This window comes from Xyrauchen texanus, chromosome 24 (assembly GCF_025860055.1).
Source record: "Xyrauchen texanus isolate HMW12.3.18 chromosome 24, RBS_HiC_50CHRs, whole genome shotgun sequence".
In the NCBI taxonomy this organism is placed as follows: Eukaryota; Metazoa; Chordata; class Actinopteri; order Cypriniformes; family Catostomidae; genus Xyrauchen; species Xyrauchen texanus.
In genome coordinates this window covers 806,952-816,951 of record NC_068299.1, presented here as the reverse complement: position 1 = coordinate 816,951, position 10,000 = coordinate 806,952, and the positions used below count along the sequence as shown (strand labels likewise).

Below are 10,000 nucleotides of genomic sequence, written 5' to 3'. Positions count from 1 at the left end.
TCTAAACTCCTCCTTTCAGAGAGCATACTCTGCTCTGATTGGTCCGTTCTAAAGGATTCATTCTAAACTCCTCCTTTCAGAGAGCATACTCTGCTCTGATTGGTCCGTTCTGAAGGATTCATTCTAAACTCCTCCTTTCAGAGAGCATACTCTGCTCTGATTGGTCCGTTCTAAAGCGTTCATTCTAAACTCCTCCTTTCAGAGAGCATACTCTGCTCTGATTGGTCCGTTCTAAAGGATTCATTCTAAACTCCTCCTTTCAGAGAGCATACTCTGCTCTGATTGGTCTGTTCTAAAGGATTCATTCTAAACTCCTCCTTTCAGAGAGCATACTCTGCTCTGATTGGTCCGTTCTAAAGGATTCATTCTAAACTCCTCCTTTCAGAGAGCATACTCTGCTCTGATTGGTCCGTTCTAAAGCGTTCATTCTAAACTCCTCCTTTCAGAGAGCCTACTCTGCTCTGATTGGTCCGTTCTAAAGGATTCATTCTAAACACTTCCTTTCAGAGAGCATACTCTGCTCTGATTGGTCCGTTCTAAAGCGTTCATTCTAAACTCCTCCTTTCAGAGAGCATACTCTGCTCTGATTGGTCTGTTCTAAAGCATTCATTCTAAACTCCTCCTTTCTGAGAGCCTACTCTGCTCTGATTGGTCCGTTCTAAAGCGTTCATTCTAAACTCCTCCTTTCAGAGAGCATACTCTGCTCTGATTGGTCCGTTCTAAAGGGTTCATTCTAAACTCCTCCTTTCAGAGAGCATACTCTGCTCTGATTGGTCCGTTCTAAAGCATTCATTCTAAACTCCTCCTTTCAGAGAGCATACTCTGCTCTGATTGGTCCGTTCTAAAGGATTCCTTCTAAACTCCTCCTTTCAGAGAGCATACTCTGCTCTGATTGGTCCGTTCTAAAGCGTTCATTCTAAACTCCTCCTTTCAGAGAGCATACTCTGCTCTGATTGGTCCGTTCTAAAGCGTTCATTCTAAACTCCTCCTTTCAGAGAGCATACTCTGCTCTGATTGGTCCGTTCTAAAGCGTTCATTCTAAACTCCTCCTTTCAGAGAGCATACTCTGCTCTGATTGGTCCGTTCTAAAGGATTCATTCTAAACTCCTCCTTTCAGAGAGCATACTCTGCTCTGATTGGTCCGTTCTAAAGGATTCATTCTAAACTCCTCCTTTCAGAGAGCATACTCTGCTCTGATTGGTCCGTTCTAAAGCGTTCATTCTAAACTCCTCCTTTCAGAGAGCCTACTCTGCTCTGATTGGTCCGTTCTAAAGGATTCATTCTAAACACTTCCTTTCAGAGAGCATACTCTGCTCTGATTGGTCCGTTCTAAAGCGTTCATTCTAAACTCCTCCTTTCAGAGAGCATACTCTGCTCTGATTGGTCTGTTCTAAAGCATTCATTCTAAACTCCTCCTTTCTGAGAGCCTACTCTGCTCTGATTGGTCCGTTCTAAAGCGTTCATTCTAAACTCCTCCTTTCAGAGAGCATACTCTGCTCTGATTGGTCCGTTCTAAAGGATTCATTCTAAACACCTCCTTTCAGAGAGCATACTCTGCTCTGATTGGTCCGTTCTAAAGCGTTCATTCTAAACTCCTCCTTTCAGAGAGCATACTCTGCTCTGATTGGTCTGTTCTAAAGCATTCATTCTAAACTCCTCCTTCTCAGAGAGCCTACTCTGCTCTGATTGGTCCGTTCTAAAGGATTCATTCTAAACACCTCCTTTCAGAGAGCCTACTCTGCTCTGATTGGTCCGTTCTAAAGGATTCATTCTAAACTCCTCCTTTCAGAGAGCCTACTCTGCTCTGATTGGTCCATTCTAAAGCATTCATTCTAAACTCCTCCTTTCAGAGAGCATACTCTGCTCTGATTGGTCAGATGTCCCAGTCTGTTCTGATTGGTCTACCGCTTACGGCGCGTCGGAAAGGAAACGCCCACTACCATATCAGAGTTTCAGCTCCGTCAGAAAAAGATAGTTTGTTTTACCTTACCAAATCGAGTCCGATAGTGACACATCGGAAGATCAACCCGAACCACCATCGCAAGCACGACGAGAACAGAACGTTTCTCAGTGGTGAGTTTATATGTAGTTTAGGACAACCTGAGTTAGCCGGTTAGCCGAGGCTAACAGCTAACAGGCTAATAGCGTGCACTGGCTGTACATGTAAACAGACCAGAGGCAGGTTTTTTTGTTACCAAATTAGGTAGGTTAGTACAGGAAGTACGTTTGGTATTACTAACGACTCGTTTCAGGTGTTCAGAATCGGTTCTTTCTTTTGGGAGTCAATAACTCAGTTTGTTCTGCACTTTGATTTTTGAAACGTTGCAGACTTGTTTTACATTCACAAACAGCGATATAACACTACATGAAAGGTCATATTTGAAAAACCATAAGAGGTGCCCTTTAAATAATATATATATTACATTACAGTTATGACAGTAATGAAACTGGCTTCATTTTCTCCATGCAAAATATATAATTTAATTTCTTTCTTTTGATTTTTGAGGGTAAAATACAACTTGGACATGAGTTCAAGATGTCAAAATGACCCTCCTGCGAGTACGCCTTTGCTTGGATCCGATTAAAGGGATAGTTTACCCAAAAATGAAAATCCTCTCATCATTTACTCATGTGTTTTATACTTACTAGTCAATAGGATCTAAAACTTTCAAGCTCCAAAAAGCACATAAAGGTAGCATGAAGGTAATCCATATGACTCAAATGGTTTAATCCATGTCTTCTGAAGTGATATGATCAGTTTTGGATGAAAAACCAGCACTTTTTGTAGCTTGAAAGTGGTGTACCCCATTGACTTGCTTTGTGCGGACAAAAACACTTCACATCTCCATCCGAATATCTTCATTTGTGTTTCACAGATGAAGGAAAGTCATACATGTTTAAGACTGCATAAGGGTGAGTTAATGATGAGAGAGACAGAATCCATAACCAGAAACCGGTTTTGAGGAAAAACACACACATTCTCTCTCTCTCTCTCTCTCTCTCTCTCTCTCTCTCAAACACACGCCCACGCACAAACATGCACACACACACACACACACACACACACACACACACACACACAGTCCATATTTACAGTGCACCAGAGCATCCTTGACCAGCAAGATGAAGATGGAGGGAGAGAGAGAGAGGGACGAGAGAGGTGGGGTGAGAGAGTGGGCTGAAAAATCCTTCAGTGGATGTTTATTTGCTCTCAACACCTCCTAAGCGATCAATATTTTTAATTTGGGGCCAAGTTATTATTTTTCACATCACTGTGCTGGGGAGCAGAGTAAAGTGCCTCATATTTTAGCACTAAAAAGATCGATATAACAGCCTCACCTTCACTGTGGCCCTTACACACACTCACACGGGGCCGGGGTGTGACCGAGGGGCCGCACACGCTCTGCACACATCATTATTACACACATGATTTACTCACCCCCACTAAACCAATCTGACCAAACACACACACACACACACACACACACACACACACACACACACACACACATTACTGCATGAGTTTACAAGCTACTTGCATGCGTGTGTGTGTGCGTGGCGTACGTGCGTGTGTGTGAGACGGAGCACTTTTAAGTGCATGTCACAGACCCGTTCACGTGTTCTTCATCTGAGGGCACAGTAGTGCGTGACCCGGTCATATTAGGCTTTTTATAACAAATGCATGACTGCAATCCATTAGTTGCATGTATATTTCACTCCAAATTCTTCCAGCGTGTCGCAGCCGCTCCCCCCTCATAATTCACGTCTGATGGCAGATTCATCGATTGTCGCTCAGCACACATCTAGACATCAGAGTGTGTGTGTGTGTGTGTTGACTGATGGTATGTGTGAATTATTACTCTACAATATTGCTCAACTGACGTCTGGCCCATTCAAACAGCCTCCTCATGCTATACTGAAATAAGAGACGCTGGATTTAGTTTGCAATATTTTAAGCTTGTTATGTTCAGGTCAGTGTCATGGCAAGGGAGGAGACACGATAGTGCAAATAAAAAGTATAATTCTACGTTTAAACAGACTTCCCCATAAAACCATCACTGGTGTGAATATTTCAATGTGCAGGTCATTGACCAAACAATGCATATGTGTGTGTACGTGTTGGTTTCATGCATTTGTGAAATACATGTATAGTATTTTCTACAAAGGAACACTGATTTGATGAAAAAAACTGAAACGGTGTAACTATCAAGTAAAAGGTACTGCATTAAAATACATTCCTTGCACCATGAATAGACGTTAGTGTACGCCACTTAATCATTAATCATGAACTTATTCGCTGACTTTAAAAAGTTGATGTTTAGCGGACCATAGGGCGGCTTTGGCAGCTGGTGAACTGGCCTGATGGATTTATGTGCTCAGTATGTTATACCATGCGGCTGCCCTTACTCGCACATTATACGTTATTCAAGGACCCAAAAGCAGTTGCGTAACACGGACGATCGCTTCACGCAAATCACTACAAGGTTATATGATTTCCTTTTCAGGCTTCAAAAACGTATGAATCGTATCAAATATAATGTCAGTGATTTTGTCGCTAGTCTCTGTATTTCCTATCGCTAGTGGGCGTACCTACTGCTGTCACTCTAATGCTATTGGTTGGATGCACAATTGGCCATTGCTTCAGATGAGCTTGATTGCCAGTTAAACAATTATATCATTCTTATTTGATGAGGAATCATTTGTTTTGCCTCTAATAATGAACATTCTGTAGGGGTTGCTTTTACATAAACTACAGCTGTGCTCAATGCGTCCTATCATGAACAAGATGAACAAACTATTAATGTATGCATTAAGCTCACTAACAATGTTGACGGTTTCTGGTACATTATCCAATTTGGTAAGAAATCAGTTTACTTGGTGTCTGGGTATCTCGGCGAGTATTGACGCTGACTATCACACCTGGAGTCGCGAGTTTGAATCCAGGGTGTGCTGAGTGACTCCAGTCAGGTCTCCTTAGCAACCAAATTGGCCCGGTTGCTAGGGAGCCTAGAGTCACATGGTGGTCGCTATAATGTGGTTCTCGCTCTCGGTGGGGCGTGTGGTGAGTGACTCCAGCCAGGTCTCCTTAGCAACCAAATTGGCCCGGTTGCTAGGGAGGGTAGAGTCACATGGGGTAACCTCCTCGTGGTCGCTATAATGTGGTTCTCGCTCTCGGTGGGGCGTGTGGTGAGTGACTCCAGCCAGGTCTCCTTAGCAACCAAATTGGCCCGGTTGCTAGGGAGCCTAGAGTCACATGGTGGTCGCTATAATGTGGTTCTCGCTCTTGGTGGGGCGTGTGGTGAGTGACTCCAGCCAGGTCTCCTTAGCAACCAAATTGGCCCGGTTGCTAGGGAGGGTAGAGTCCCATGGGGTAACCTACTCGTGGTCGCTATAAAGTGGTTATCGCTCTACGTGTGGGGCGTGTGGTGTGTGACTCCAGCCAGGTCTCCTTAGCAACCAAATTGGCCCGGTTGCTAGGGAGCCTAGAGTCACATGGTGGTCGCTATAATGTGGTTCTCGCTCTTGGTGGGGCGTGTGGTGAGTGACTCCAGCCAGGTCTCCTTAGCAACCAAATTGGCCCGGTTGCTAGCGAGGGTAGAGTCCCATGGGGTAACCTCCTCGTGGTCACTATAATGTGGTTCTCGCTCTCGGTGGGGCGTGTGGTGAGTTGTGTGTGGATGCCACGGAGAATAGCATGAAGCCTCCACACGCGCTACGTCTCCGTGGTAACGCGCTCAACAAGTCACATGATAAGATGCGCGGATTGACGGTCTCAGACGCGGAGGCAACAGAGATTCGTCCTCCTCCACCTGGATGGCGAGTCACTACGGAAAGTGTTAGAAACTGCATCAATACTCGATGCATTATATCAACACAAAGATCAATCTTTCAACGTATCAATCAAACTCACTCAGAATGCCAACAATTTCTGACACGGTTTTCCATGCATCACTCTTTCTTTATATCCATGTAAGTTGTTACAGAAACACGATATATAATGATGAAATCATGACAACAACAACTCCTCTGTCTTTCCTGCACTCTCATTGGCTGTCGCTGTGCGATATCGCTCCGCTTTTGCATATAGTTTGAACCAGTCTGGCCATTCTCTGTTGACCTCTCTCATCAACAAGGTGTTTCCGTCCATAGAACTGTCGCTCACTGGATGTTTTTTGGTTTTGGCACCATTCGGAGTAAATTCTAGAGACTGTTGTGTGTGAAAATCCCAGAAATGCTCAAACCAGCCCGTCTGACACCAACAATCATGCCACTGTCCAAATCACTGAGATCACATTTTGATGTGAACATTCACTGAAGCTCCTGACCAGTATCTGCATGATTGTATGCACTGATTTTTTTGTCCCACTCCATCCCCGATGGATCATTTTACTCTTTAAGCAACAGTTATTTTTGTTAAGCTTTACAAGTAAAGGAACTGGTTCACAGATGTCCTGAAAGTAATAATAATAATAAATATAGCTGCAAGCAGCGATGACGGGCCCAAACACCATGCATCCACTTCCACCCGGTGGCTTTCGGTAAACAATGCATCGTGGACACATGCATTTGGCATTTGACATCATTCTAAACCATTTTGAAGCAATTTGGATACAAATAAAAGGGCTATTTTAAAGTCTGTTGTAGGAGCCACAGTTCCTAAGGCAAGGTGTTGGCACCATGACCGTGACCCAAAACAGTCACATCTATGTGATTATCCCCCAAGACTTATAAACATACAGCTCAATTATGATCTAAATCACACATTGCACACAGAAGATATGAAACACTTCCTGTTTCCCATTTTTTCCCATGAATTTAATGCCTCGCACTTTCAGTGCTTGGGCCCTAATAATCAATTCATACTTTACTTTTTATGATTCAGGATTTGTTCAAAGTTTTGTGAGAGTATAGATTTGTGAATTCAGTTATGTAAATAAAATTATTTCGGCCTTTATCATAATGAATTTTAATCACATTTAAATAAAATACAGGGGAAAAAATGATTAATCCTAGAAATAATAGAAGATTAATCGATTATCAAAATAATCGTTAGTTGCAGGATATAAGCAGATTGAAGTTTTATAGCTTTACCTTGAATGTTGAATTGACTAGCATTGCTCTTTAGTTTTACATTATTTTGTATAGTCTACATGCTTAAGGTCAATAAATATACTACATGCATTTTTAAGGTATAAAATACAAGTATTTGTCCGGTGTCTTTTATTGAATATTGAATATTGAATAAAAACCAAACCAGCCTGAAGTTTGATGCTTTAATTACAATTGTCGTCAAGGTTTGCACTGCCACTGTTGTTGCTTTTTCTGGCAAACCACTTCTTCTCACTCTTCTTCCTGCTGATTCAGAATACATTTTCTCTCGACCAGCCCGTCGTTTCCATAGAAGAGTACCATGGAGAGCACGTCAAGTATAAATGTCTCTGGAATTTGGGGAGGTGCGCGAACAGTCGGCGGAGTGTCATGCTGCGGTGACAGGCGAAAGTATAAAAAGGCTTTACTCGCAACGTACAGGGCTGCATATACATGTTCATTTAGTATACCAGACAATTTGCTGGTTTATTGGATATATGCTGAATGTGTATTATTGTTTCTGACCGTGATGATCAGGGAGAAAATAATGTATCTGTTAGTTCTGTTTGATGTTACACACATATTAATCATGCTGGATACAGCAGCTTATTGTTCTCTCATTGGAGAATGCATTGGCTATAGTCTATCAAGCACCATACAGGTATTGGCAATAAATAAACTGGCCTATCTTTGAATATATTTGATTTAATTAAGTTAGCATTCAGTTAGACCATGTTACGTTGTTAATAACTTCTTGCACTATATTATTTACTCTTTACAGGTACAGTAAAGAAAAACTCCCAAACATAGAATTCACCTGAAGATGTGGAAAGACATGTTGCACGATGACCTCGACAAGCTCCTGATAGAGACGGAAGAAGAAACTAATGCTCAATTAATGCCAAAGAAAATATTATTGCTCTTGCCTTTTACCAAACGGTATTGTTTAATGCATTTTGTTTAGGCCTACTACTCCTAGTTTGAATATCACTGATTTGTTTTTAAGATTACTTAATTATATCAGTTGGGGAATTGTCTTTCATGCATATTATATGGGAGGATTAACTGCTGTATGTCCATATATATTATAAGTTTGTAAAATATTGTAAATGTTTAAAAGCATACTTATTAAACAATGTGATGTTTTAAATAAAGTGAGATATTTTATATTTTTTATAATGAAATGGTATTTATTTTGTGTGGTATGGTGTGTACTGATTAGTTGCTTGATTTAATGCTTTTAATATGCTTAATAAAATCACTGTATTCCTTTTTAGCATACATTAGGTGCTTGCCTTACTGTTACACTTTAATTCAATTTGTTATTGTAAAATGCCACATTACAGCATATGAGCAGCATATTCTTGTGGATAAGATGTATGGACATTTTACAACCTTTCTATTAGTGCTGGTCAGAAATGTATGCGCAAATGCACAGGAGTGTTCGGATGTGTTTTGACTGGTGCGCTGGAGTGTTCAGGTTGAAAGCACGTTCCGCCCACAAAAGTGGTTCATTCCCGGAAGTGCAAGATAAGTGTGTTAGCCTGAAAATGTGGCATATTTTCCCAGTTAACATTCAGAAATTGGCGCTTGTGTGCGCACTTGTTCAACCCGGAAATCAGCCTATTCATGCAGTGTGCACCACATATATTTGATTACAGCAAACATCCAGTACACCCTAGGAACTACCCCAACACCTTAGCAGCCACCTAGAACACCCTAGGAACTACCCCAACACCTTAGCAACCACCTAGAACACCCTAGGAACTACCCCAACACCATAGCAGCCACCTAGAACACCCTAGGAACTACCCCAACACCTTAGCAACCACCTAGAACACCCTTGGAACTACTCCAACACCTTAGCAACCACCTAGAACACCCTAGGAACTACCCAACACCTTAGCAACCACCTAGTAAATACCCTAACAACTACCCCAACACCTAAGCAACCACCTAGCAACACCTTAGAACACCCAAGCAACTACACCAACACCTTACCAACCACCTAGCAAACACCCTAGGAACTACCCCAACACATCAGCAAGCACTTACCAAACACCAAGTACAACCTAGCAACTGCCCCAACACTTTACCATCCATCCCAACTACCCCAACCACCTAGCAACCATTCACAACACCGTAGCAACCACCCAGAACACCCTAGAAACTACCCTAACACCTTAGCAACCACCTAGCAAACATCCTAGGAACTACCCCAACACCCTAGCAACCATTCACAACACCCTAGCAACTACCCAGAAAACCCTAACCACCACCAAGCAACAACCTAGTACCCACCCTTTTTCACTATACACTATAAATATTTGAAAACAAAATTGCTTCACTGCTAATAATAAAAAAAGAATGTCCCAAACAACTTTTATTTATGTATTATTTATTTTACTGTCTATGGACGGTTACGCCACTGCATTTTTAACAGAATTTAAAGGAATAAGTTACGTCCAAGTGACAGCATTTGTGGCATCATGTTGACCCTCCTTTTCGGCCCAGACTGTGTCAGTATTCATCGTCAGCGGCGGCCTGATGACATTACATCGCTCTGGCAGCACCTGACATCTCTCTAATCCCCCCGTCCGGAGACACACGGAGACGAGGATAACAGAGCATGTTATCAGCCGTCAGCTGGATGTCTTTGACATTCTCTCGCCACATAACCAGAAGAGAGGGACTAGTGTATATCTGACATACTGTATGTGTAAAGACAATGAAGCTACAGACATTACTAATGCAGAAAGTGAGAGACTTGCGTCTGTGTCTCCATCACTGCACTTTCAGTACGCTCTTAACACATATAGTCTTATTCTTCATCTTTAATTGAACACACTGCAGTAGTTACTCAACTACTGTATTTGTTTATAGCTGAAGTGTGTCGTTTCTGTAACAATAG

At 42.1% G+C, this 10,000-nt stretch overlaps 1 protein-coding gene and 1 long non-coding RNA gene across 3 annotated transcripts in view; one reads left to right on the top strand and one right to left on the bottom strand.

Moving 5' to 3' along the window:
- Positions 1 to 10,000, top strand: part of LOC127617622 (uncharacterized) — a 143,814-nt gene that overhangs the window by 26,310 nt on the left and 107,504 nt on the right. The window lies entirely within an intron of this gene.
- Positions 1 to 10,000, bottom strand: part of LOC127617620 (inositol polyphosphate-5-phosphatase A) — a 257,918-nt gene that overhangs the window by 170,177 nt on the left and 77,741 nt on the right. The gene's annotated exons all lie outside the window — the stretch shown is intronic.